At 40.1% G+C, this 21,481-nt stretch overlaps 1 protein-coding gene across 3 annotated transcripts in view; it reads left to right on the forward strand.

Annotated features, from left to right (window-relative positions):
* Nucleotides 1-21,481, forward strand: part of ZNF704 (zinc finger protein 704) — a 279,969-nt gene that overhangs the window by 100,748 nt on the left and 157,740 nt on the right. The gene's annotated exons all lie outside the window — the stretch shown is intronic.

The following is a 21,481-nucleotide window of genomic DNA, read 5'->3' on the forward strand; positions in this document are numbered from 1 at the left end:
ACCAGATGTCAGTTTTCTGCATGTTGAGCTTTAAGCCAACTTTTCACTCTCCTCTTTCACTTTCATCAAGAGGCTTTTTAGTTCTTCTTCACTTTCTGCCATAAGGGTGGTGTCATCTGCATATCTTAGGTTATTGATATTTCTCCCAGCAATCTTGATTCCAGCTTGTGCTTCCTCCAGCCCAGTGTTTCTCATGATGTACTCTGCATAAAAGTTAAATAAGCAGAGTAGGCTTCAGGCAGACACCAAAGTGGAATCTCTTCGAAGCTGGCCAGATAATTACGTGCAACTCAGCAGCTGGGCAGCTCATATGAGAAGAGGGTTTAAATGCAGATGCAGAATTTATAAACATGTCTGTTTATGTGGGTGAATAGACACACATATATCTCCTGTCAGCTGACATGCTCAAGAGGCAGCAACAAGCACACCTCACGCTCGGATCTTGGTTTTCAGAACCGAGGGTCAGAGAAATGACTAATGCCAGGACTTTGGCAGTAAATATACAGAATGAGCCTGGAGAATCTCATCATGCCAGAAAGTAAGGAAGAACAAAGCAGAAGTCAAACAAACAAAAAAAAAACTACATTGCGGGGTGCACATCAGTGAGCCCAGATTTGACAGAAAGCTCGTCCAATGTCCAAAGCAGAAACAATTTAAACAACAAAATAAAACAGAATTGGATGATAACTCAAAGTATAGGATAAATATCCATGAGTCCATTTATATATGTGTGTGTGTGTGTGTATGTATGTATGTATAAAATTGATGAACTACAGGGAAGAAATTAAATAAATTTCTTGGCAGAAGAATTCCAAAGAATTTATACAAATATTCCCACCTCAAGGACATACCGTATAATATAATCCTCTGCTGTGTCAGTATAAGCTGCTCAGAAGGTGACCTCCTTCTAAAGAGTATGGTATAGAAAGGAGGAAAAAATGATAACTGATGGAGAAGACTACCAAATATAGTTCATCTAAGTTATCAGCTGTGGTAAGTCCTGTTATTAGTATGTACCCTTGATATGATATGATGAAAAGGACAGTTTGCTTCTGTGGTCTTCCTCCCTAAACCAAAGATTTCAGTATAATCATGCAAAAAATGTCATCCAAATCCCAAATGAGGATGTTTTTATGACACTTGACCTGTAGTCCTTTAAACTGTAAGTTATCAAAAACAAGGAAAGTCTGAGAAACTGTCATATCCAAGAGGAGCCTAAGGAGATATATTGCCTGTATTTAGTGTTGGTATCCTGGATCAATCCATAACAAAGAAAGGACATTAGACAGATTAAGGAAATCCTAATAAAAATTATGGACTTCAGTAAATAATAATGTATCAATACCATATGGGCTTCCCTGGTGGCTCAGTGGTAAAGAATCTGCCCGCAATGCAGGAGATCTGGGTTCGATCTCTGGTTTGGAAAGTCCCCTGGAGGAGGACATGGCAACCCACTCCAGTACTCTTGCCTGGAGAATCCAATGGGCAGAAGAGCCTGGTGGGCTACAGTCTATAATAGAGTAGCACAGAGTTGGACACGACTGAAGTGACTAAGCAGCAGCAGCAGCAGCAGCAATACTAGTTTATTAATTGTTTCAAAAGTATCATACTGATGTAAGGAGTTTGTGATCGGGAAACTCGATGAGGGGGTTTAGAGGAACTCTGTACTGTCTTTTCAGTTTTTATGTAAATCTCAAACTGTTCTAAAAAGTAAAATTTATTTTTAAAAAAATAGTGAAAGATTCCCAGGAAAAAACCGGAAGACCTTAGGTGTGTGATGCATTTTTAGATACAACACTCAAGTCACAATACATAAAAGAAATCATTGATAAGCTGGGCTTCATTAAAATTGAAAAGTTCTGTTCTGTGAAAGACAATGAGAAAAGAATGAGAAGACAAGTCACGGACTGGGAGAAAATATTTGCTAAAGACACATCTGATAAAGGACTTCTTTCCAAAATAGATGAAGAACCCTTAAAACTCAATGATAAGAAAACAAACAACCTAATTTAAAAACAAGAAGAAGACCTTCGCTGACATCTCACTAAAGATACACAGATGGAAAATAAGCACATGAAAAGATGTTCAGCATCATATATCATTGCAAAATTGCAAATTAATTTTGTAATAAACTATGGGATACCACCACACACCTGTGAGAATGGCCCAAATCCGGGACACTGGTGACACCAAGTGCTGGCAGGGATGTGGAGCAGCAGGAACTCTCATTCACTGCTGGGAATGCAAAATGATACAGCCCCTTCAGAAGACAGCTTGGCAGTTTCTTACAGAACTAAACATACTCTTACTGTGTGAACCAGCAAACACACTCCTTGGTATTTACCCAAAGAAGTTTAAAACTTGTGTTCACACAAAAACATGCACACATGTTTATAGCAGCTTTATTCAGAATTTCCAAAACTTGGAAAGAGCCAAAATGTCACCCAGCAGGTGAATAGATAAAGAAACTGGGATTCATCCAGACAATGGAATATTATTCAGCACTAAAAAGAAATGAGCTCTCAAGCCACGATAACATGGTTATCATGTTACAGACATGGAGGAAACAGAAATGCATTTTACTAAGTGAAAGAACGGAGAAGGCAATGGCACCCCACTCCAGCATTCTTGCCTGGCAAATCCCATGGAGCCTGTAGGCTGCAGTTCATGGGGTCATGAAGAGTCAGACACGACTGAGCAACTTCACTTTCACTTTTCACTTTCATGCACTGGAGAAGGAAATGGCAACCCACTCCAGTGTTCTTGCCTGGAGAATCCCAGGGACGGGGGAGCCTGGTGGGCTGCCGTCTATGGGGTCGGCAGAGTCGGACACGACTGAAGCGACTTAGCAGCAGCAGCAGCAGCAAGTGAAAGAAACCTATCTGAAAAGGCTATATTCTGTATGATTCCAACTATAGGACATTTTGGAAAAGGCAACTCTGTGGAGAAGGTAAGAAGATCAGTGGTTTCCAGGGATAAGGGAGGGATGAATAGGTGACGCACAGAGGATTTTCAGAGTGAACCTGTACTCTGTGGTACTACAAGGATGGATACAGGTAGTCGTGCGGTTGTGAAAAGCCATGGAATGTGCAAGGCCAAGAGTGAACCTAAGATAAACTATGTGCAAGGGGTAGTAAGGATGTGTCAGTGTTGCCTCATTGATTGGAGCGAATGGTCCGCTGTAGTGGAGGATGCCTGTAGTGCATGAGGTTGTCCATGTGAGGGAACACTCTGATGTTCCACTCACTTTTGCTGTGAACCTAAAACCATTCGAAAAAAATAAAGGGTATTGCCTTTTAAAATAATTTAAATTACATCCTCTCCTAGTAGGCAAGTTGAATAGAGGTCAAATTATCCCAGAGTTAACCAGGTTGATAGAACATGGAGTAAGAACAAGAAGAGACTTAAGTTGTATGACTTAAATTGTGCCCTGGAGAAGGAAATGGCAGCCCACTCCAGTATTCTTGCCTGGAGAATCCCATGGACAGAGGAGCCTGGTGGGCTACAGTCCATAGGATCACAGAGAGTTGGACACGACTGAGCATACATGTGCAAAATTAAGTGCATTCTATTAAAAACATAGGTAATAAATTGTGAAATGACTTCAAACCCCAGTAATAGAGTGTGCACATCTTTCTTGGATGGACAGGCCTTCTCTCCCTGTGCAGTGGAGGATGGGCAAGACGAGTATCTGCTTCCGTGACTCACTTTTGTTGCTGCCTCCTGATAGACATCCATACCTCTGCCAAAACACACATTTTGTTCTATCTAGTACCTTCAGCTCTGCTTTCCAGGAATCCAAGCGTCTAGACTTTATACCTTTATGCTTAGATTGTATAGTTTACCTTTCAAAATGTAACATTTCTTTCATTGCCAAATATTTCCAAGTACTTCCTCAACGGCACTACTGACAGCTCCAACCCTTTCGCATATTCTCAATGTAATGTATTTTTCAGTCTCTCTCTTATTCTTTTCTTCCTCCTCTGTTTACATTCCTATTACTGAATACCTTTCCTAGTATTTTATTGTAATGTCCCTCTTAAAACCTAATGCCCAGAATTGCCAAAGACTCTATGTGTCATCTGATTATTTCGGAGCACAGTGGACTCTTGTGTTCATCTGGACATTGTCATCACTTTAATGCAGCCAAAAATTGCATTAAGGACTTTAGCAGCCCTATCTCACTAGCTCTTGTTGAGACTGTAGTTAAAAACATCCCTGAGGCCTTTATCCTGTGAACTGGTACATCACACAGCTGCTCAGAAAGTCTCTCCTGCAACTTGTGCTTTTATAATTGAATCTCTTTAAATGTAAATGCAGACAATTACATTTGTCCTAGTTAAATTTCATCTTATTATTTTCCAGCCTGTTGAGATCTTATTGAATCTTGGTTCAGTCGTGGATTTCTGTTATGTGTACTTGCTTATGTCTATGGCCCAGATAGAGGAAGCTTGCAAATAAATCTATCCCATCTGGGCTAACTCAAGGCCGGGGAACAAGGAGGAGACAGCAGTGAGGACTGCCCAGGAATGGAGAAGACAACCTGTCTTCTCTAACGAAGTAGAAATTCTGTACTGTTTTTTGTGTGTGTGTGTGTGTGTGTGTGTGGTCACAATCTGACCTGCCATTGTGAAGTATACATGCTGCTAAGTTGCTTCAGTTGTGTCCAACTCTTTGTGACCCCATGGACTCTAGCCTGCCAGGCTCCTCTGTCCATGGGGTTCTTCAGGCAAGAATACTGGAATGGGTTGCATTTCCTCCTCCAGGAGATCTTCCCAACCCAGAGATACATCTATTACATCTCCTGTGTTGGCAGGTGGTTTCTTTACCACTGGCACCACCTGGGCAGCCCCCAGGTAAAGTATACTGAAAGTCATCCATTGCTAATTGCATTTAACAAATTGAAATTTTTCAAAGACTTTAAAACTGGAGTGAATTTGAGAGCATCTTTATCATTCCTCCCACTCCCTTTCATTCTCTGAGATACTCTTCAGTAGGAAAGAAAGAACTGGAATGAAACCAGTGGAAACCAAGTTTTCTCATATCGGCTCCAGCCTATACACCAGGTTTGCCCGTCACTGCTCCAGCACAATGGCCCTCCATCTATTTTGAAGTCCACGGTATGCCTGGGGGATCATGTTCCCATGAGTGGTGCCCTTTCTCAGGGTGGGTGCACATCACGGCTGCTGCATTAGCAGAGGCTGCCAGCAGGCTGAGGCTGATCCTGGTGCATCAGATGTTCACCCCTCCTCTCTCTCCTGCTGCTTCATGACATGCCGCTGGCTAGAAAAATCTCAGCTCTAACATTTAAAGCTGCAGTTTGCCAACTGCAGCATGTTAAAGCTTGGATTGGCAAACCATGGCCCATGGACCAAATCTGGCTCACCACCTGTTTTTGTAGATTGTTAAATGGTTGAGGGTAAAAAAAATTTTTTAAGAATAATATTGTATGACACATGAAAATTTTGTGAAATTCAAATTTCAGTATGCAAAATAAAAATTTATCGGAATGCAGTCCCTTTCATTTGTTATATATTGTCATTGACTTCTTTTGTGACATAAGAGCAGATTCGGGTACTTGCAAGAGACTTTACAACCCATGAATCCTAAAATATTTATTATCTAGTCCTTCATAGAAAAAGTTTGGTGGTGCTAGTGGTAAGGAACCCACCTGCCAATGCAGGAGACATAAGAGAGGCAGGTGTGATCCCTGCATCAGGAATATCTCCTGGAGGAGGAAATGGCAACGCGCTCAAGTATTCTTGCCTAGAAAATTCCATGGACAGGGCAGCCTGGTGGGCTGTAGTCCGTGGGGGTCACAAAGATTTAGACATGACAGAAGTGACTTTAGCACACACGTGTTAAAGGATCACTTGCATCAGACTCACTGGGATGTTTCTGAAACTGTTTTCCTGAGCCTACCCCTCACCAAAGGGATCAGAACCTGGAGATGGGGCCCAAGCTCATAGTGCACACCTAGACAAACACTAAGACAAAACTAAAGATAATGAGCCAGATTCATGGAAGGATAAGATGCTACCCTTCTTTTTCTGCCCATCTTACTCCCTTACCCTATGGGCCATAATTTTTCTACAAACTGCATAAGTTATATCAATCCGTTTCTAAGCACTTCTCAAAACTAGCTCTCATCTAGACTTATCTATCTTTTAGTAAGAATGTTTGTATTCATTTCCTAAGGCTGCCATAACAAATCATGGCAAATTGGTTAAAATGACAGAAAAGTATTCTCCCACAGTCCTGGAAGCCAGAAATCCCAAATCCAGGAAAGCTGTGTTCTCTCTGGGAGGCCTGGGGGAGGAGTTCCTTCTTTGCCTCTTGCAGTGTCTGGTAGCTGTTGGCATTCTTTAACTTGAGGCCTCATCACTCCAATCTCTGCCTTCGTGGCCACATTGCCTCCTCTTCTTCTCTATGGCTTTCCTCTCTTCCTCAAATCTTCCTCTGTCTTTCTCTTGTAAGGCTGCTTATCGTCGGAAAGAGGGCCCACAGATCATCCAGGATGATCTCATCTCAAGATCCTCAACTTGATTTTATCTACAAAGACCTTTTTTCCAAATAAGGTCAGAGATTAGGACATGGATGGACCTCTTGGAATGCCACCATTCAACCCAGTACAGTGCCATTGTCCATTCAGTTTCTGAGTCTTGAAGATTCCATCACTCCCTCTCCAGTATCATTATGGTTCCATTCTGTCAACAGGAATTCCTGACACAGAGATTTATGATGGTGTCCTGCATGTGTGCCAAGTCACTTCAGTCGTGTCCAACTCTTTGCGACCCTACGGACTGCAGCCTATCAGGCTCCTCTGTCCATTGGGTTCTCCAAGCAAGGATACTGTAGTGGATAGCCATTCCCTCCTGCGGAGGATCTTCCCAACCCATGGGATTGAACCCATGTCTCTATGTCTCCTGCATGGGCAGGTGCGTTCTTTATCATTAGTGCCACCTGGTCTTCACAAATTCTGGCTACATTTCTGAGCCTGGAATTAGGAGTTTCTGCAATCACGTTGCCAGTGGCATGTTCTGTTTCATTCTCGCTCTTCTTCCTCATGTGTCCCTTACCTTCCAGCCACATTGTGCTATTTGCTGTCACCCTCCCCACTTCTGTCCTCTTCCTAAACTCATCCACACTGTTCCTTCCTCCTGGAAGACCAGGGGACTGGCTCTTCCTCCATCATCATCACCACTCTTGCATCACTTAGGACCTAAGCATCTTTCAAATCCCATTTGAGGTTCCATTTCCCCTTGAGAGCTTCACCACATCTTCCCACTGGATATGAGTCTCAGAACCATCTGCTTTTATGGTATTTACCTTACCTTACCTCATGTCATAATGTCTGTACTTGCATTATCATGGCTTTAGATGTAAACTTCCTCTAGATTAAACTCCTCAGGTCAGGGACTGTGAGAAACAGCATTGCTCAGTGGTTGAGAACTAGGGTTCTGAGTCAGACTGCCTAGTAGACCTCCAGTCACTTAGCACCATGTATCCTTCAGCAGATTATTTAATGTCTCCTTGCTATAATTTTTTCATTATAAATAGGGACAATAATAATAATAACTCCTTTCTTGGATTTTAAAGATTAAATGAGAAAATGCATGTAAAGTATCTAGAATATAGTAAGCATGTAAAATTTAGCTGTCATTATTGTCTTATCTCTATTTCCTGATGCCAACACAAGGACTGCCTTAGGTAGGTCCTGAATACATGTTTACAGAATTTAACTGATCAAATTCAAACCTGAAACAAGAAACAGTGACCTGAGTTTTTCTCTTTGGACCCCTTCTCTAGGTATGACATGTTTTTAGCAAAAACCAATACAAGTAAACCAAATTTCTGTCTTTTGCTGGATATGAGAATTCTTAGAAATTCTGTTACAATGTTTTTGACTCTGTTTCTTTTAATCAAATGGACAGCGAAAGTGAAAATGTCTCAGCATCTGACTCCCTGCAACCTCATGGATTGTAGCCCACCAGGTTCCTGGGTCTATGGGATTCTCCAGACAAGAATACTGGAGTGGGCTGCCATGTGCTCCTCTGGGAGATCTTCCTGACCCAGGGACTGAACCCAGGTCTCCTACGTTGCAGGCAGATTCTTTACCATCTGAGCCACCAGGGAAGCCCATCAAATGGATAATTGGTGGTTAAATATGATTTTCAGTTTTTGGTGGTTTCTATCTTACAAACTAGTTTGTAGCCAAACACCAAATAGCCTGAAGTAACCGCAGAGTCGGAGAAGGCAATGGCACCCCACTCCAGTACTCTTGCCTGGAAAATCCCATGGACGGAGGAACCTGGTGGGCTGCAGTCCATGGGATCGCTAAGAGTCGGACACGACTGAGCGACTTCACTTTCACTTTTCACTTTCACACACTGGAGAAGAAAATGGCAACCCACTCCAGTGTTCTTGCCTAGAGAATCCCAGGGACGGGGGAGCCTGGTGGGCTGCCGTCTATGGGGTTGCACAGAGTCGGACACGACTGAAGCGACTTAGCAGCAGCAGCAGCAACCACAGAGTAGGGACTTTCATGAAGTCCTTTGATGGGAACAAGTACCTAGGAAAAGGAAAGGAGCCATGGGCCTATGATACCTGCTAGTCACTGGTAATTTATAGATTTCTTTTCAGACTATAGTGACACTCCTAAGGAAGAGTGCCCTCTTAGCAACTCCCACTAAATATGGCCCCAGAAGACTGCACTTCCTTCATGACCTAACAAGCTCTTCTGTAGGACGTGGGTTCCAGGCAGAGGACATTCATGGTGGCCTCAGGGGGTGCCTTGAGGACAGACTTCAGAGGCTGGATGAGTTTAGAAAGTGGCTGGTTTTAAGGCTTTTAGGCTTGTTGATGAACATGGTTCTACAGAGGATTGAAGGTGTGTTCTTCAAAATATCAGTTCTGGGTATCTTGATCAGAAGTAGTAAAGGAATATGGGCAGAGCTCTGGGTTAAAACCAGATTTTGAACACATTTTGGAGGAGTTGCTATAATTATAGAACTTGGCGATACAGTTGGATTGCCACACTTAGTCTGCCCCTGTACAGAGACTGCAGTTTGTACAGCAGGGACCTGATTAACCTGACGTTGGGTTCTTATGTCAGGCTTTCTGGTCTCACAGGATTTTGCTCTTTGGAAGTTCTCTGGGATTTTACTGAGCAATCCTATTGCAGGCCCTTTTAGATATTAATAAACTTCTTCCAGACATGCATAACTTCACCAACAAATGGATTTTCCTTCTTTATGAGTCATTTATTGTGGAATTTAATGTATATATTCCTCATGGAAGCAAAGTTATTAAATTCACATCTAATGATAAATAAAAAAAGAAACAAAAACAACAAAGCCACTTTAACCCATCAATGTAACCGAAATATAATACATTGGCAATAAAATGTATCCTTAAAAGCCTACTACTTGTCCTTCTTTGCCCGCCCTACCTATCCACAGGGAGCATGTTGCCATCTGGCAAGAATCTCATCCTCAGAAACGAGGGCAGAATAGCCAAGTAGGTAATTTTCATCTTTCTCTCCAACTCTCTCTTTGTTCTGGGATGTGGGAAGTCTTCTGGCTGAAAACCAAAGCTGTCTAGATTTTAGGGACCCTCAGATGGTAGTTTCCTTTGCATAGTTTACATCCAGGTCTGACATGTGGGGTTTCTCATTCAATCTGGAAACTCTGTACCTGAAGAATAATTATTATAATGATTTTAGAAATAATCACTAATGCACCTATAACACTTACTATATTCCAGATATGGTTCCAAACACTTTTTGGATGTTGATTCATTTAGTCTTAACAGCTCTATAAGATTTGTTATCACCGTTTTCTGGATAAGGGAAACCAAAGCACTAGAGAAGTTAAGAAAGATGCTGAGGTCAAACAGATAACAAAATGAGATCCAGGATTCCAACCCAGGCCATCTATCCCCAGCATCTAAGCTCCAGATCCCAGCCTCCCCTCATTCCTCCCTGTGCAACTTTATAGATGCATTTTTCTAGTTACAACTGTACTCCCTATATAATACTCTATTTTGACCTCAAGGGGGGCTTCCCTGACAGCTCAGCTGGTAAAGAATCCTCCTGCAATGCAGGAGACCCCAGTTCGATTCCTGGGTCAGGAAGATCTGCTGGAGAAGGGATAGGCTACCCACTCCAGTATTCTTGGGCTTCCCTTGTGGCTCAGCTGGTAAAGAATCTGCCTACAATGCGGGAGACCTGGGTTTGATCCCTGGGTTGGGAAGATCTGGAGAAGGGAAAGGCTATACGCACTCCAGTATTCTGGCCTGGAGAATTCCATGAACTGTATAGCTCATGGGGTTTCAAAGAGTCGGACACAACTGAGCAACTTTCACTTAAGACCTCCAGGCAATTATCTGTACCCACGTCCTGCTCCCTGGGATGCTCTACTGCCTCCACTGTATTACCTGCAGCTGCCATTGGTCTTTGCATTGCCCTGGCTCTCACTTGGACTTGACTGGTGATGTTGACCCTTCCACAGAGCTGCTGCTTTTGTTATGGACTTTCCAGAACCCCAATTTCTCCTATTTGTCCCTCATCCATCTCCACATCTGTTCCCCTCTGCCCTGACTGCACCATGCAGCGATGGTGTGGTGTCCCCAAGCCCTACTGATAACTGAACCTGAGCCAACTCAATACCATTTGTTCAAACAAAGCAAGATAACACAAAAAGTCAACAAGATGAGATTTCTTACTCTTGATGCTGATGAAGAAAAGTGAAAAAGTGAAGTCGCTCAGTCGTGTCTGACTCTTAGCAACCCCATGGATTACAGCCCACCAGGCCCTCCGTCCATGGGATTTTCCAGGCAAGAGTACTGGAGTGGGGTGCCATTGCCTTCTCCATTAACAGCGGCTAGGCATATTATATTTACTTGGAGCTGGTATACTTGGTGAAAGAAAAGCAAGCTTAATTAGAGGAATACATAGAGTGAGAATATAGGTGGAGATTTGTGAGGGTCTACAGGCAGGTTCAAAGAACTGAAGTTGTATTAAGTCTCATTTCACTTTATTTCTTAGTGCAGTCTTCTTGGTACTTGTCCTAGTGAAGTAAGGGGTAATTTTCATGAGACATGTAGGAATGAGAATCAGCCTGGGGAAGCTGAGCGTGGGTAAAGACTCTCACGCCCTGAGTAACAGTCTCTTGTGATGACTTTGATGTTCTGTGAGTGTTGGAAAGGGAAAACGTGGCTTGTACATGGTCTTTCTAAGGGAGAAAAAATGGTGATGGAAGGAGGAGAGGTGAGATGGCTTGTGTGGGATTCTGGAGAAGCAATGTTGATGGGTGAATAGGGCTGGAGTGGAGCAGGGGTGGAAGTAGAGATGGCCATTGCTAACTAATGTTTGTTTTATAAGCAACTTGACTGCACCCTGGGTTTTGTCTGTAAGTACATCCATCTGATTATAGACACAAAGTAACAGGAAATACTTTCTGTTTTCTTGGTTAATGCATTACTTTTATTTTAAAAGTTCTTTGAAAAAGATAATATGCTGGATTGAGGCTAAAATAGATGTATGAAGAGCATCCAAAACTAACCTTTAAACAACAAAAATACAAAAATGTATTCCATCAAATGAGTTATAAATTAAAATACTTATATGGTTATTCACTAATTATAGCTCCTGGTTTTCACTAAGCCTGTTTTTGTTAAAAATATTTTTGGAATTCTTTTAGAAGCACCTTTTTCAGTGCCTTTAAGAGAAGAATGGTCACTATCATCTTCATGTTTAATACTGTTTTAGAACATTTTGGTCACCTTAGTAGGATAATATGTATAAATGCTGAGAAAGAAGACATAAAATTATTACTATATACAGGTACTTCGATCACATACTAGAAAAATTTAGATATTAAGATATTAGTAGAAGTAATTCAAGAGTTTAGTAAACTGCCTACAAATAAGACCAATTTAAAAAAAGTAATCACCCTCTAGTTGGAAATGTAACTTTAAAAAATTCTCAAAAAAGTTTTCAATTGCAAAATAGTTTAACAGTTAGAAAATAATGTTTTTAAGTATATGTTCTATAAGAAGAATTTTTTAAAATTTTGAGTTATAAGAGAAGATGACTTAAAGAAATACACACTCTTTTAAATAATATAAAAATGTCCATTCTTAATAAATTTGTTGTAAGATCCAGTATAATTTTCTCTGGATTACTTAAACAATTTTATTTATATTATTGTAGTACTGATCAAAATTCCAATAGGATTTTGATGGTAGAATTACATGTGAAGAGAGAAACATGAGACTGAAGCTTAAAAGAATTCAAAATGTATTTGAAATAATACACAAGTAAGGAAACTGTCAGAGATATGCAAATTTTAAAATATTCTGTGAAACAGCTGGCCTGGACCTTTGAAAATGTCATGCCATGAATGTGAAAAAGAGAGGAAGAAACAGGGAGAGATGGGGACAAGGAGTGAGAGTGAGAGAAAGAACAAGAAGGTCACTGAGGAGGGGAAGAAAGAGGGAGGGAGGAGAGGAGGGGAGGGGCAGAGAGTGAGACAGAGAAAGAGAAGGTGGTCAGATGGCCTGTAATGAGATCAGAATATAACATCAGCTAAATGTAATGAATGGCTCTTGGTCAGATCTTTTTTGTTTGTTTTAAGCTATAAAGTTAATTTATATATACATATATATGTATAAATTAATATATATTATATATAATATATATAAATTATATATATATAATATAATTTTTATATATATATATAAAGATGGCTTAAAACTCAACATTCAAAAAACAGATCATGGCATCCAGTCCCATCACTTCATGGCAAATAGATGGGGAAACAATGGAAACAGTGACAGACTTTATTTTCTTGGGCTCCAAAATCATTGCAGATGGTGACTGCAGCCATGAAATTAAAAGACAGTTGCTTCTTGGAAGAAAAGCTATGACAAGCCTAGACAGCATATTAAAAAGCAGAGACATTACTTTGCCAACAAACGTCTATCTAGTCAAAGCTTTGGTTTTTCCCAGTAGTTATATATGGATGTGAGAGTTGGACCATAAAGAAAGCTGAGCCCTGAAGAATTGATGCTTTTGAACTGTGGTGTTGGAGAAGACTCTTGAGTCCCTTGGACTGCAAAGAGATCAAACCAGTCAATCCTAAAGGAAGTCAGTCCTGAATATTCATTGGAAAAACTGATGCTGAAGCTGAAACTCCAATAGTTTGGCCACCTGATTTGAAGAACTGACTTATTAGAAAAGAACCTGATTAGGTCTTTTCTATTGGGAAAGATTGAGGCAGGGAAAGATTGAGGGCAGGAAGAGAAGGGGATGACAGAGGATGAGATGGTTTGATAACATCACCGACAGTATGGACATGAGTTTGAGCAAGCTCCGGGAGTTGGTGATGGACAGGGAAGCCTCGCGTGCTGCAATCCATGGGGTCACAAAGAGTAGGACATGACTGAGCAACTGAACTGAACTGATAAAGTTAATTGTGGGAGAATTGGGGAAATTTAAACTGGATACTAATAATGGCTATGATAATGTATTGTGGTTATAAAGGAGAATGGCTGTGTTCATAAGAGATGTACACTGAAATATCTAGATATGAGATATCATGATGTCTTCAGGTCATTTTCAAAGAGTTCAAAAAAATAAAAAGTTTGTATGTCTGTGCTGTTGTATACAAATGTGTATAAGCTAAGCTAAGTCACTTCAGTCGTGTCTGACTCTGTGCCACCCCATAAACGCCAGCCCACCAGGCTCCCCCGTCCCTGGGATTCTCCAGCAAGAACACTGGAGTGGGTTGCCATTTCCTTCTCCAATGCATGAAAGTGAAAAGTGAAAGTGAAGTCACTCAGTCGTGTCCGACCCTCAGCGACTCCATGGACTGCAGCCCTCCAGGCTCCTCCGTCCATGGGATTTTCCAGGCAAGAGTACTGAAGTGGAGGAAATAAAATGTTAGTAATTGAATCAAGGCGAAGAGTATATAGGTATTCATTGTAGCCCTCTTTCAGCTTCTTTGTCAATTTTAAATTGGTTAAAGTAAAATGTTGTGGGGGCAGAGAGTAACACACATGAGAGACAATGTTAAGGAAAATTCTAGAAAATTAGTAATGAGGGTTAGTAGCCCTGCCAGATTCTGTATTCACTGAACAAGTAGTCATTGACTGCGTTCTATGTTCTGTATTCCTGCAGTGGTTAAAACAGTAATGGCACAAGTTTAAGTAAGGGTCAGTGAGCTGAAATAGACAGTCAAAGGACTTGGCATAACTAAAAATTTCTCACATGATAAATCAACAGTGAAGGGTAGGATTATTCATGAAATCATAGTGAGATAAATTCTTAGCAGTTTTCAAAAAAATATCAACTTTGCCCAATCCACTCAAAACACTGAGCTAGATTATATTAGATTAAAAGTTTAAAATATACATAAGTTTAAAAAGGAAAAGAAAAGCAGAATTACAGTGAATGACATTCTAAGCCTAGAATAAACTGAACAAATCACAAAGAATCAGAAATTTTAACTCTATAGCAATGAAAACCTTATGATATTAAAAATATGAAAATAATTTGCAGGTTAATATTTTGATTACTCTAAGGAATTCATTCAAATTGATTTAAAATAATCCCCAAATCTGAGGCGCTGAATGGCAAAGGTCAACCACAGATATTTCATAAAAGAAATAAAACTAGTAAACAACTGCTAACTCAATCATTAAAATTAAGCAATTCGTCTTTCAACCTTAAAGTAACTTTCTTTGTTTCTGTAACAGTGACTTGCTGGAGAGGATGCTAAGCTCCTGTTCTCTTATGTTGTTGATGTCATTATAAAACCATACAAGTCATTTGGGAAATAATTTAGTGGTTCCTGTTATGAGTCATAAGAATCATCACACTGTCGATTCAGTAATTCTGTTTCACAGGCTCTAGCTTAAAAAAATAATCCAAAATAGTAGGTAGGGTGAAAACTATGTACAAAAACATGTCACTCATTATTTATACAAGTGAAATGTTACAGGTGAATTAACTGTTTAGCAATAATGGACTATTTAATGAATTATGATATGATGACCAAAGGAATACTGTGTACCTATTAAAATAATGATTATAGCAATTGCATGAAAAATATTCCTTTGAAATGTGAAGTTTTAAAATGTTGAAAAATTACATGCATAATACAAACGATATAGTTAAAGCCAAGTGTATGAGAGGCTGTTTATCATTAAGATAAAAATCTACTCATCTTACCAAAGTCTATCCCCTTTAGTATATCTTTTTTTCCTCCATCAAGGGAGAAAAATAATTCCACGAAGTCTCCTATGAAAGGCAGCATTTATCATGTCTTAAAGCAACATTTCATCACTTGCCATTTCTCTCCAGAATTGTCCAGAAAGATAAGTATTTAAATAACTGTATTTTATTGTTGTACTTGCTATATAATTTTCTCATTTTTCTACCCTATCATTTTTACCACACTGTGAGTAAATCAACAAGCAGACTGAGGGAAGATATTCCCAGAGAATGATATATTTGGGATATTCCACTAACTAAAGGTTACTATTCTAAAAATTTGCCTACCATAGATTTGGTCCCAACTGTGTACAGACCTCACAGGTCTACCCATAAAATTGAGTATATCTACTCTATAAACAGTGAAAAATAACTTGTTGAAAGCAACTTTATAATTATTTTCCCTTCAAGCACTTTCCATGGCCTCTCAGGTGCCATTTATTACAAATTTAGAAACACAGACTTAGAGGACAGCTATGCGTATTATCCTACTTATTATCCTACTGTAGATAGAAAAGTTGATACTCTAATTTAAAAGCTATTCCATGTCAGTAGACAGGGAATGAAACAAAGATCACAAAATCCATAATCTTCTCTACGCATTAGCAGTAAATTCCTTGCAGTTAAATCTAAGCAAGATATTTGATGTTTTATAATTATGGCAAAAATATCAACTGATTTGTTGGGGTTCACTGATTTTTTTTTTTAATCTCTCAGATGACAAGGTAGTTAAAAAACAGCTAAGTGGGAGACAAGTTTTCCAGGTGATGGGGTAAATATACTTTTCTGTATTTCCTTCCCCTAAGAACAACTAAAAATTCTGGACATTTTATATGAAACAAACATAAACATGAAAAATGGAGAGAAGGTAGACTGGCTAGAGACCGCAGGATCAGAGGAACAACATGGGGCTGAGTTTTCTGGGTTTTCTCTTTGCTTCATATATTCCAGACTTGTTGTTGAAGAAACTGGGAGTCAGGAAATACCAATGGCACAGACAAAACAAAGCTCTAACAACAGAAAAGCCCGCTGTCTCCTAGGCCAAAGACAGGAAAGGGGCAACCTCAGAAGACAGAAAACTTTTAGACAATAACCATTCTACTTCAACCAAAGACCACAGAAAAAACCGTGGGCTCAGCCCCATCCACAGCACCATGGAGGGCCTAGATCTCCACCCCTGTGAAGCTATGAGTGGGGTGAAAAAAAAAGTTACCCACTGGGGTGTTCCAGAAAAGGCCAAGTAGGAAGCCTAGACTTTCATCCCCACAAGGCAGTAATGAAGCCCCCTCAGTGGAGACCATGCGGAGAACTGGAACTCCCCCCACCAACCCAGCAGGAGCCCCCTACCTCGGATGTCAGTAGACCCAGGTAGGGTACCTGGACACCTTCCTCCACTATGCAGGAGTCAGACAGGACCTCCCCACCTGCCCTGCCAGAGGCATGTCAAGGAAAGTCAGTTAAAACAGGAGGCTTAAATGGCATCCGGAGTCTACACTGCATACATAGTACACAAATGTCCAGGTTTCAATTGAAAATCAGTCATAACACAGGAAAGACTCTGGGGCCGGGAAAGATTGAAGGCAGGAGGGGAAGGGGACCTTGTCTTTGCCCTGGTCGTCTTTGTACCCTCAAATTTTATCACAAGGTCTAGCTTGCACATATTAGATTTCAATAAAAATTCGTTGGATGGATGGATGAATGGTTTTGTTGGTAAATGTTTAATAATTAAATCTCCAGAAGGAAAAAAAAAGAGCTAATTCACATCATTTGCTGATTTCTCTGGTGTAAATACTTCTACTTGGTCATTTTCAATCTGTTCACAGTGTCTAACTAAACAGAGTCCAGAAGTGGTGTTAATGATCACCCTTCATGAGCCAGTATGAGCTGGACAAAACAGAGTTGGACAGTGTGTGTTACTATATACTCTTATTTTCTGATAGCAGCCTTTCGTCATCCAATTAAAAAGAGAACTGAGCATCAGGTTGTTGCCTAGTCTCTTCAACAAGGTTATTATATTGGTTTAAGAGATCCAATGAGAATTAGTAAATAGTTGGCTCAGAATAAACCCAAGATCTCCATCTAGCAAACAGAAATAAAAAAGAACATGGCTTATTGCTGGTAAATACAAATTCTTTTTCGTGATGGATAGGACATCTGCATGGAGAGCTAAGAAAAGTGTGAATTACAGTGGTTTACTCTAAGTCCAATTCACAGTGGAAGCAGCAGAAGTTTTCGTGATTAGCCTTTTTATTTATTCTGGGGGGTGATGACTTATGGGTGATACACTTAAAAGGACATGCAGTAGAAAACTTTCTGTTTTTAAGGAATCCAAAAAGGAGAAGTCTGTTGGCTTTGTACTATGGGCTTGTTTCTCAGTATTAAAGACTTAACTTCTAATCACCCTTACCCTCTGCTTGTTTTCAGTCTTGTTGAATGTTTCTGAAAAGTATTTCAAAGACAATATTTTCTCTTCACTCTGCCTTGCAGCTGCTACATAATCTACACGCAAAGCTTGTGTTGCAACACACATGCCCTTTGGCCACAGTCTCTGCTTGCTTTGGCATGGTGTATCTATTCCAAAGATATCTGTATATTTGGGTTGTTATAGAGACTTCAAGTCAGCTAAATGGTCCAAGAAAACCTCAGAGAAGCCACTTTAGTATTTTCTAAAGTTCAAGGTGTTAAGTAGACCTGGATTCTTAAAATTTGTGCTGCAAACAAAGGAACCTATAGGAACTGTGATTTAATGACACAGGAGGGCAATTTTGAAAGCAGCAAAAAAGCTGAGTAGAAGGAAGTGGGAGAATTTCTTTCTAAACATGGTTATGAGAGAACACCCAGGGTACTGATTAACATATTAACATCTGTTTCTTTGGGACATTGGATTTTAACTACTCTGTATTAAAAAGTTTATTAAAAACTAGCCTAAGAATTACATAATTCAAGGTCACTGCTTATATCAACTTCAGACATGTCATAAGTCATTTTTTTCTTTCTGCCTTTTCATATTTCCTTCAATATGTATTATTTTGTGATTGAAAAATCATACATAATTAGAAAATTAAAGAGCATTATTGATTATTAAATAAGTTTAATTATTCTTATTTATGTAGCAAATACTACTCAGTCCAGAAGTGAAATGCTTGAAGTAAACCAGAATATGGATTAGTAAACACTGAGTTCCTTATATTTAAATCATTTGAAAACTGGTGACCATTTGTCTCTCATGTGGTTAGAATCAGGAATAAATACTTTTATGGGTGAAGTCAAATAAACTGTTCTTAATTTTTATGTTACTTATTAATTAGTCAAGTTAATTGAAAGTCTTTGAGAGATGACAGATTTTTGAAGGAGCTTTATAACAAAAATCAAACTCTTTAAGTTAAGCCTCTATAAATTTTTCAAAATAAAGTTGTATGATGGACAGAACTCACTGGAATGGGTACAAAAGGTCAAGTTTTAGGAAATTGTGGCACAAACTCACTTTTATCTTGGAAAGAAAGTGGCTTCACCTACCTAGGTTCAGTTTCCTCTTTTTTGCCTGAGAGTCAGACCATATAACCCCTAGTGTCTCTCCCACTTTAACATTCTGTGGTGCAGCAATCAGCTGGGTGTGGTGTAATTCAGTAATAGAACAATTATTTTTAAACAAACATGAGGGGCCCAGATATTTCAAAACATCAGTAACATAGATCAGGAAAGGACAGTCGAAAACAGTGAAAAAAATCTTCATCCATGTGTAACCTGAGTCTTTTTCAGTGGAGGTGACTGAATTTTGATGGATGCTGGCTGGGATCTCAGAGTAAGTTTACAGTTAGGTTTCCGTGACCTGGAGAAAGGGCAGGGGCTCAGCTGGACTTTGGGGACTCCATCAGCGGACTGGAAGGAACCAGGCTCTTCCTGTCTGTCTCTGCTTCTGAGTATCAGGCCGTTCTCTCCTCCTGCAGAATGTCTTCCTGCAAATGGCAGGGAACATGGCCATTGAGAATTCAATGCTGGGCCCTCACAGCTGTAAGACTCAGGAAGGACTCTCCATCACTCCTTCTGGTCCCACATGAAAACAGAATCTTAGAGAAAGATGCTTGTTAGCCCAGCCTTGTGTGATGAGATGCCCAAGCTTGGATCAGTCACTGAGCGGTGAGGGGGTTAGATAAGAAGAACATGACTGGAATTAGAGGAAGAAGCATTTTCTAGAAGGAAAGATTACATTTACCAAACGAAGGGGAATAGGCAATAAAATGATAAAGTTCACTAACACTTTTTTTAAAATTGTGAAATGAAGAGAATATTTAATATTTCTTATATATACAGTTAAATACTTCACTAATGAGCTGTTGCTTGGTAATTGTGGCCCTTCATTCACTAATACCATGCCAGAACTTACTTGGCACTCAGAGAATGCTCAATATGTGGTAGCTGATATATATATATTTTTTTTTTTTTTTAATGTAACCAAGAGATTGAAATCACAATTGGAATTTTTTGGTATCAACTATTTGAGAACATCATAAAGGTCCATGACAAACTTCCCTCCACTATCTCCCAGAGTTTGCCAAACTCATGTGCCTTGAGTCTATGATGCCATCCAACCATCTCACCCTCCGTTGCCCTGTCCTCCTCCTGTCCTCAATCTTTCTCAGCATCAAGCTCTTTTCCAATGAGTTGGGTCTTTGCATCAGGTGGCCAAAGTATTGGAGCTTCACCTTCAGCATCAGTCCTTCCAATGAATATTCAGGGTTAATTTCCTTTAGGATTGACAGGTTTGATCTCCTTGCTGTCCAAGGGACTCTCAAGAGTCTTCTGAAGCACCACAGTTCGAATCAATTCTTTAGCACTTAGCTATTACTGCATTATAAATTATGACTGATTTGGCAGTGCAAAATAACACATTTTTTATTTCATAGTTTCTATGGGTCAGGAATCTGGGCACAGCTTAGCTCCAAGTCTGTCTCATCAGTCTCTCTGCATTTAAGTTGTCAGCCAGGGCTGAGGTCTCATCTAGAGGCTTAGTTGGGGAGGGAATCTTTTCTCAAGCTCACCTGTGTGGGTGTCTGCAGGATTCACTTCCTTGAAGATTGCTGGATTGTGGGTCTCAGTTCCTAGCTGACTGTTGTCTAGAGAGAGCTCTCAACTTCTTGCCATGTGGGTCTCCGCAACACAGCAACTTGCAAAGTTGCTAAGATGGAGTAAGGCATCTTACCAAAGGCAGTAAGATGGAGAGTCTGCTAGTGAAATAGAATTCACAGTCATGTAGCCTAATCACAAAAGTGACAGCCCATCACTTTTGCCATATTCTATTGCCACAGAACTATTCAAGATCCTAAAGGATAATGTCATCAAGGTGTTGTATTCAATGTGTCAGCAAATCTGGAAGGCTCACTAGTGGCCACAGGACTGGAAAAGGTCAATCCTTATCCCAATTCCCAAGAAGGGTAGTACTAAAGAATGTGCTAGCCATCAGACAACTGCACTCATTTCCCATGCTAGTAAGGTCATGCTTAAAATCTTGCATGCTAGGCTTCAGCATTGTGTGGACCAAGAACTTCTAGATGTCCAAGCTGGGTTTAAAAAAGGAAGAGGAACCAGAGATCAAATTGCCAACATTCGCTGGATCATGGAGAAAGCTGGGAAATTCCAGAAAAACATCTACCTCTGTTTCATCAATTATGCTAAGGCCTTTGACTGTGTGGATCATAATAAACTGTTAAGAACTCTTAATAAGATGGGAATACTAGACCATATCTTACCTGTTTCCTAAGAAACCTGTATGTGGGTCGAGAAGCAACAGTCAGAATCCTGTATCAAACAACTGATTGGTTCAAGATTGGGAAGGAATATGACAGGGCTGTCTGCTGTCACCCTATTTGTTTAAACTAAATGCTGAGCACATCATGAGAAATGCCAGGCTGGATGAGTTACAAGCTGGAATCAAGAGAGGCAGGAGAACCATCAACTATCTCAGCTGTGTGGATGATACCACTCTAATGGCAGAAAGTGAAGAGGAACTAAAGAGCCTCTTGATGAGGGTGAAGGAGGAGAGTGAAAGAGCTGGCTTAAAACTGAATATTAAAAAAAACTAAGATCATGGCATCTGACCCTATTATTTCATGGCAAATAGAAGGTGAAAAGGTGGAAGTAGTGACAGAGTTCCTCTTCTTGGGCTCTAAAATCACTGTGGATGGTGACTGCAGCCATGAAAGCTGA

The sequence above is a fragment of the Bos mutus genome, chromosome 14, assembly GCF_027580195.1.
Source record: "Bos mutus isolate GX-2022 chromosome 14, NWIPB_WYAK_1.1, whole genome shotgun sequence".
Classification (NCBI taxonomy): domain Eukaryota; kingdom Metazoa; phylum Chordata; class Mammalia; order Artiodactyla; family Bovidae; genus Bos; species Bos mutus.